This window comes from Python bivittatus, unplaced genomic scaffold (assembly GCF_059951505.1).
Source record: "Python bivittatus isolate LINGU-HERP-01145 unplaced genomic scaffold, Pbiv_v1 ctg000690_np1212, whole genome shotgun sequence".
Taxonomy (NCBI): Eukaryota; Metazoa; Chordata; class Lepidosauria; order Squamata; family Pythonidae; genus Python; species Python bivittatus.
The window spans coordinates 21,061,726-21,070,587 of record NW_028277096.1 but is presented as its reverse complement, the minus strand read 5'-3'; positions in this window follow the sequence as shown (position 1 = coordinate 21,070,587).

The window sequence follows — 8,862 nt, the reverse complement described above, 5'->3', positions numbered from 1 at the left end:
AAAGGAAAAGGGGAACCAATCTTCCAAATCCAGGAACGTATGAAAAATTATATGGCCGTACGACATGGTTGTGCAGAAAGTGGCCGTTTGCTATCCGAAAATGTTACTAAAGTCGCCCTGTTGCAATACTAAGGAACAAAACCATAGTTTACAAAATACTTAGATACAGGATGTGTGAACCCTATGGGCAGAAATTCACAATATAAATAAAAATAATAAATAAACCTCTCTTTAAAAAAAAAAAAGCTATTACTATTCCTTGAGTTTAGGGTAAGCTATCAAGGAGATTTAAATTTGCAATTGGTCAAGTCATCAAATAAGAATCTTTGCTAAGTACACATTTTAATTGTTTGTTAATAGGGCCGCCCTCCTATTTAAAGACCAGAGTTTGCTTGTTTCACCATAAAGACTTACAGCCTATGGCAATCGTTCAGAAAAATTTATACCATAATATATTTATGAATTTTAATTGGCAAAAGCTGATGCCATGAGAAATTTGTGGGCTGAACCCCAGACAGCAGATATCATTCGGCTGGTTTTTAAGGTGCCACAAAGACGTGCTGTTTTCGCTGGGTGGGCCCGCTAGATTCTGGATCCTTTGCCCTGTTTCTGATGTTACAGTTGTCTTTAAGAATGATGGATAGAAATCGATGAGATTTGCAATTTTCTTGCCATGTGAGTTTTGCAGTAATTAAACTTTGCATTGGGGAACGTCCTGCTGTTTCCAAATTGACTCTGCGTTGTGGGGAATCTGAAAAATAATGTTCCATGGAGTTCTGCTGGGGATGGGAAAAAATATAAAATGTTAGCAGCCTCTGTCTTTTAATTGCCCCCCTCCCCCCAGAAAGAATAGTTTGCATGTGGGAAAGACATCTCTTTTCTTTCATGTTAATAGTATCAATGTTTCAGCTAAAGCAGCAGGGAGACATATGAATTTCCAAAAAAAGAAGGAAAAGTAAAAATATCAGTTCTGCATTCCTTTCACACCCACCCACTCAAATCAGCAAATTCCCCATTTGTCTCACTGAATACAGCATCTTCCGAGGGTTGGGGAGGAATGTAAGATTGGATGCTATCAATATTGTAAAATGGGGCGGGGGGGGGGACAGAAGGCCTGTTTCCCGTTTCCCTGGACCAAGTTCAGGAATTTGGTTCTTTGGAAAGAAACAGTATAGGAGGCCTATAATATTCCTGCTTTATAATAGTTGCTCATTTATGAACGCACAAACAGGACAGGGGCTTATCTAGTGTCAAAAAGTAGTTTCATAGAATCATGGAGTTGGAAACTTAGAGTCCAAGCCCAAGGCAGGATCCACTAGAGCAGGGTTCCTCAACCTCAGCAATTTGATGGGTGGACTTCAACTCCCAGAGTTCCCCAGCCAGCTGGGGAACTCTCGGAGTTGAAGTCCGCCCATCTTCATGTTGCTAAGGTTGAGGATCCCTGCACTAGAGCAGTGTTTTTCAACTTTGGCAACTTGAAGATGAGTGGACCAACTCCAAGAATCCCTCAGCCAGCATGCTTTAAGATGGGTGGACTTCAGCTCCCAGATTCTGGGAGTTGAAGTCCACCCATCTTCAAGTTGCCGAGGTTGAGAAACACTGCACTAGAGCATTTCCAACAGATGACCATTGACCCTCTGAAGACCTCTAGTGGTGGAGAACTCAATGAAGACCTGTAGCAGAGGCCAACTCGCCATTTCACTTGGCAGCCTGTTCCACTGGCTGACAGCTCCTTTAATCAAGATGTTCTCCCTGTATGTCTACATATGTCTTTTCTTTGTTTTTGCTTTTCGGCTGGTGGTTTTACTTAATTAATAAAAATAAGAACACCATAAAAAAAGAAGTTCTCCCTGATGTCTAATCTCCTTTCTTGTGAATTTAAGCCCTTGGTCCTAGCCTGCCCTCTGAGGCAGAATAAATCCATTCATTTAACCTACAAACAGGTTGTTTTGGGTCTCAGCTAAATCACTGCTTTCTCCCCTGGCTGCCTTCAGGCAGGTATCTGAAGTCCAACTGTACAGAAGACCGTTGAGGCTTTCATGCCCACCGGAAGCCCCTTTTGGACTTTTTGCAGGAGACAGAAAAAAATGAAATTATGATATATGGATCTGATGATTAGTTAAATAAATAGGTTATACAAAATACGTATGTTAAGATGTGGTTTTAGAGTAGGAGGTTCTTATATGATTTATCTACGTCTGCTGTATAAGAAGTTGGAAGTTGTTCTTTTTGCAATTTTTCCTTTCTTCCCTTTTCTTTACTTTCCACCACTTTTGTATTCTTTCTTTATTTCTAACTCTCTTGTTCTCTACCTCTCTCTTTGATTATTTTTAGCTGGCTGGGGGAGTCTGGGAGTTGAAGTCTACCTGTCTTAAAGTTGCCAAGGTTGAGAAACACTGGGGTGGAGGAATGTTGCCCCAAGCACTGCTAACTTTTATTTCTGAGAAAAAGGTAAAGGATCACAGGACAATCTCTGCTTAATTCCGACCTTGGGTGACCTCCACCATTAAGCCAAAAGAAAGTGTTAATCTGCCCGGTCTACATCTTTGCAAACCAAACTCTTATGGTTGGCAAAATCCCCCTTTTTCGGCCCTTTGGACGAGACCTGGCCAGAATTGGTGGATTTGGGGTTCTCACTGATTTTTCATTTTTAAAAAGTTTCTTTTTCTTAACTTAGAAGTTTCATTATTTTAATTTTTGAATCAAATCTTTCATATCCATTGTCATTGATGTGGGAGGTTCGTGGTGCTGCTTTTTGGGCTTATAATACGGTACTCCATGGCCAATCCTTGAAGTTCTTGGAAACACACTGAAACTTGCAAACTTGTGCCCCAGAGGATGGGTGATTAACAACTCCTACCACAGTCATTTTTTCGTTTTGTGTGCCCATTGGTGTAATCAGAAATGCCAGGCCCGTCTTTGAACGTTTATTTTCCATCCTCCCGGAATCATAAAAGTGCCCTTTTGAAGACATTGACAAGAACTCAGCTGTGGCTGTGAAGAGTCTTTATCTTAGACTCATTCTGCGTCGAAGTTCCTTGGTACCCAAGATCTTAAGCGTCGTGTAAGCGTGCCTGTGGCATATGTAGCATTTCCCCAAATCCAATTTGGCCAGCTTGTTTTGCAGGCATTCTTCTCAATCTCGGGAGCTGTTTGCCTCCGGGGTGTTCTAAATATTTTGAATGGGGAGCCAAAGATTTCCGTTCTGGAATAAACACAGATTGAATGAAAACTGGCTGTAGGGAGAAGAAGCTAGTGAAAGAACAAAACGAGCATCAGCGGAAGAAACGGAGGCCAAGTGGAAGATGTCCAGAGAGCCTCGCGTGAGAAAAATCTTAAGATTCTTCTGGGTTAGGGCGGTGAGATTTTGGATGATTGGATGATAAAGGGAGGCACATTTGGATTTTGGGAGTATGCGGTCATGCTTTTGCAGAATAGCTTCTGGGGTAGCTATTCCCCAGACGTCTGGCAAAAGGAGGGCGTGTCCTCCTTTTCGTCCTCCCGTCCTCCATCTGGCAGACTTAGCCTTAAACTCAAATATTGTCTCACTTTTTGAGTGTTTTTTTAAAAAATTATTATTATTTTGGACTGTTTTCACAACAGTAGTCATTCAAACTTCCATGTATTATGACCTTGCAAATTGTCCCCTTCTTTTTTCCCCCATCCCTCAACAGACTCGACAGCCTAGATTTACGTTATTTCGTTTATCTCCTGATTCCAGCCATCGGCTTCCATTCTGCCCCTTCAGATTCGCTGGAAACTGGAGATCCATGACTTGTCATACGTTTCTAGGGTGAAATTTGGAAAGTGCATTGTCGATTCTATATTATTGCTAGCATATGATCTTGAAAAGTAAGATTTCTTGGAAACAAATTGCAATTGAAAAACCAGTCTTTCTGATGCTGGAAAAAGTCATTTTGTATACATGTAGGCCTAAGGACTTACAAGGCATGACATTTTACAATCCCTGGTTTATTCATTTAAATTATATTCTTTGATTCTTTTCTCAGGTTTTCTGTTGACAGGGGTGTCTGCAGGGGGTGTCAAAAAAGTCAAAATGGTGGCATGACAGCACGGGTGAAGTTCCAACTTTTTTTACGAGCATCGTGCACAGATGCCTCTGTTTCTGCAAAGCCTCACTAAATCTAAGCCAGGAATCTTTGCAAGTCCAACTTTCTTTCAGGTAGAGGAAAGAGGGAGTGAAGATGGTCTGTAATCATGTATTAAATTTTATTCTTGCTATTTATACACAGTCTACCAGGTAGTTCTGACTGGATTTTGTCCTTTTGACCAAATAATAATTAACATCTTATTAGCACAGTATGCAGTAAATAGTAATGGTAATATTTAATATCAATTAGTAATGGTTGGATAATAATTCACAATATTTTGATAATAATTAATTAGTAATATTTTAACAGATTGGTCATTATTAATATTTAATAATATGTCTTTTTACTTATTCTTAGTATTGTCTATTTAAATTTTAATTGATGGTAGTCATCTGCCTTGGCCCAATTTTCTACTTTGCAGTGGAAAACCTATTGGTGCCTTCCCGCTAGCTTCCTTTCACGGTTCCTTTCATTCCTACTCAGCCCAGCCAACAGGTTGGGAATGATAGGTGTTATAGTCCATATGAAGAGGAGGGGATTGGGGAACGTTGTTTTAAATTGTGGGCCTTCTGCAGGAATTCCTTTTTAAAAAATCCTTCCCTCTTATGGATGTTCCCCATTTTTTTTCAGAAGTAGATCTGCAGGAACAGCTTAGGAACACAAGGGGGAGCTCCTGTACCCCAGACTGCCTCCGCCACACTTTGATTGATCTGTGGACTTCCCATTTCCTTCCAGAATTGCTGTAGCGAGGGAAACATTTGTTTGTTGTTTGTTTCAAGAAATTTCTCTTCAGCACTTAGCTCTCCTTGGCTGATCTCAGAAAGCTAAGCAAAGGCAGGCTGGCAAATCCTTGGATGGGAGACCACCAGGAGATCCCACGGCTTTAGACTGAGAAGGTACGGTAATATCTCAGAAGAAACGAGGCCCCACCGGTGCAGTATTGCTGCGACCAAAATGACATGCACGTGTCAGGCTGTGGACAAAGATAGAGCTGATCTTGGGGATGGGGAAGGAAGGAGAGAGACGCTAAGGGGGGACTTTGAGGAAAGATTACTCAGCCCCGAGAAAGAGGAGGGTGTGAGAAAGAGACTCAAAATAACCCTGCCTTGATTTTGTTTGGTATAAGATGGGACAGAGAGATCCTGAGCGGTTTTTCAAGATTCTGTTATGTCAGGGTTCCTCAACCTCAGTAACTTTAAGATGGGTGGACTTCAACTCCCAGAATTATTCAGCATGGCTGGCTGGGGAATTCTGGGAGTTGAAGTCCACCCATCTTAAAGTTGCTGAGGTTGAGGAACCCTGTGTTATATTATACCCTTCAACAATCAAGTAACATTCCTGGAAACCCTGAGGGGTCTATTTCATGACCTGGCCTACCTCGCAGGGCTGACGTGAACTCATCTCAAAGGAGACTTCTTATGTCTCTTTGCAATACAGCCCAGCTGTATTATCTGGGCCCAGCTCAGCACCTGTCTGACTTGGCTAGTTTCAAGAAGCTAAACCAGCATTTCTCAACCTTGGCCACTTTAAGATTTCTGGGAGTTGGAGTCCACACATCTTAAAGTTGCCGAGGTTGAGAAACCCTGAGCTAAACAGCAGCAGCAGACCTGGTTATTACCTGGACGGGACACCCACAGGAAATCCCAGAGCTCTAGGCTTCACTGGGAAGTCAGAAAACACCCCAAAAGGTACTAATTAAATAACTTCCGCATTTTTGCAAAAAAGCCCCCGCCCTAGACGGATGCATCCATGACACATCAGAAATCATGGGATGTGAAAGCGCTATTCCGTAGTCCATGATCTGGCAGAGAAGCACATTGGCATAAACAACTTTGCCTTGGTGGGCGATCCCGACTTTGCCACCAGAACAAGGCCGGTGAAAGCAGCTGTCCTAACGTTTTTTATTTATTTATTATTAGATTTATGCTCCACCTTTATTTTGAACAACTCAAGGCAATACCCCTAAAGCCCTCTCCTGCTATTTTTGCCACAACAACAACCCTGGGAGGTAGGTGAGGCTGAAAGAAAAAGGCTGGCCCAAAGTCACTCTGCCGGCTTCCATGCCTAAGACAGGACTAGAACTCATGCCTTTAACTCAGCAATATTGTGGACTTCAACTTCCAGAATTCCCCAGCCAGCCATGCTGGCTGGGGAATTCTGGGAGTTGAAGTCCACCCATCTTAAAGTGGCCATGGTTGAGAAACAGTGCTCCATTTACGGGTCTTCCCAAGAAGCGTGCTAAGAAGCAGGCACTTGATGGGACCACATTCAAATGTACTTTAAATGCCCCCTCCAGAATGGGCAACAGTAGGTGCCTTTGGATAATCAAAACCAAACAAATCCTTGATTACAAAGCAGACCTCTACCATGATAGGTTCCCCAGGGGTTCCTCCAAAACCAGACTACAGAGCAATTTCCCATTGCGAAACACCAGTGACGATCACTCTTAGGGCAATAAAGTCAAGATGGCCGCCACGGTCACACAATTGAACGGTAGCCCGCAGGACAGCATCTCCCCACTGGAATCAGCCTGACCACTCCACGGGACCCATACAAAAAGGTGGGGCGTTGTACACACTGTTGTGGCCTCCTTCTTGCTGATCCTGCCCTGTGAGTGCCTCCGCCGTGTAGCATTTAGGTTTGGTTGCCCTATTTCTACCCCCACCACAATCTGATCCAGCTCCCGGTGGCTTACAAATATGATAAAACAGCAAACCGACAACCACCGCAACAAAGCGTAACCCCACAAACCGCAAAATCTATACACCCAGGCAACGTGGCGTCCCAACCCACGTGCCTCCGGAAGAACTCCGCCTTCAGCTTCTGAAAAGTAGAGTTTTCTTCTGAAAATGTTTAGCTAATTTTAATATGGATATTTATATTTTTATACCTGTTTGGGGTTTTAATTGTGAGCCACCCAGAGTCACCCTCTGGGGGAGATGGGCGGCATATATATATATATATAATAATAATAATTATTATTATTATTATTATTTATTTATTTATATGAATGAATGAATGAATGAATGAATGAATGAATGAATGAATGAATGAATGAGCTAATCTGATCTCAAGTGGAAAGCCATTCCCGAGAGCTGGCACTGCCACCCTACAACAGGATCTCTGTGTGCCAACGCCTTTGAGTTCCTGGGAAGGGGGAACAATCAGCTGCTCATTCTGACATGGCTGGAGTGGTCGGGCTGACTCCGGGGGGAGCTGCTGTCCTGCAGGCTACCTGACCCTAAGCGTCACACTTTCATCCAGACCAAACAATTCTTCCTCCTGCTGCTTCTGAGCCGTGCCCGGCTTGGCCCTTGGCAACGCGCAGCCTTCCTGAGGTCACACGCGGCCTTTCTGAAGCCTCAGCTGCCTTGCGAAGGGCCAGGCCGGGTGCACCTCATCAGCAGCGGGAGGAAGAAGACGGTGAAGGTCAGCTGGGGGTGGTGGGGGCAGCAAGGCTGGTGGAGTGCCAGGCATTGGGGTGCAGGTAGAGTGTAGGGTGGCAGGGGTGGCGGAATGCAGGGCGGCCAAGAGGGCAGAGATGGAGGGGAGATAGATGGGGGTGGAGTTGAAGGGGAGGTGAGCATGGCAGGGCAGGAGCATTACCAGTTGGTCATAGTGCCAGAGGAAACTCCACCGGTCAGCTCCTGCCCAAAAGGAACTGACCCCAAAGTCGCTGGATGACAGCCCACCAATGTGAAAACAGAGGAAAAGTAAAACACTTCCCCTCTCTTCCTGCCATGGAGTCAGCCTGAATCTGAGCACATACTTGTCCGGGTCAAATTTCCCTAGTCATCCTTCATCTGCACTTTAGACATTGTTTATGCCAGTTTATCTCCTGGAAGTCCTTAAAACAACCAAGGAAGTGCCCATGATTGGCTGACCAAGATTTAACTTAAGAAAGTAGAGGAGGGGACTCTTCCACACACGGCCTGGGAAAGAGGCAATGGGTGGCCGTCAATCACGGGACTACCAAAACCTTGGTAGGGCAGGGCAGGGCAGGGCAGGGCAGGGCAGGGCAGGGCAGGGCAGGGCAGGGCAGGGCAGGGCAATCCACTCCCCCAAGGAATGACTCAGTAGTTGGCACCCCGGGGACATGCATCACAGGGGACTGCTCTGACCTATGCTCAATCATCTGGGATTTCCAAATGCCTGTGTACCCCACCCCCTTCATGGATCACTGCCTTGTCGTGGCGAAGGGGCTTGCGTAACTCAGTGAAGCCATGAGCTACACCGTGCAGGGCCACACAAGACGGACAGGTCATGACAGAGAGTTCTGACAAAATGTGGTCCACTGGAGAAGGAAATGGCAGCCCACTCCAGTATCCTTGCCAAGAACACCCCATGGACAATGTTAAAAGGCTAAAAGATATGACGCCGGAAGATGAGCCCCTCAGGTCGGAAGGTGTCCAATATGCTACTGGGGAAGAGCGGAGGGCAATTCCAAGTAGCTCCAGAAAGAGTGAAGCGGCTGGGCCAAAGCCGAAAGGACGTTCAGCTGTGGATGTATCTGGAAGCGAAAAGAAGGTCCGATGCTGCAAAGAACAATATTGTATAGGTACCTGGAATGTAAGATCTATGAACCAAGGCAAGCTGGATGTGGTCAAACATGAGATGACAAGACTGAACATCGACATCTTGGGAATCAGCGAACTGAAATGGACGGGAATGGGTGAATTTAATTCGGGTGACCATTATATCTACTACTGTGGGCAAGAAACCCTTAGAAGAAATGGAGTTGCACTCATAG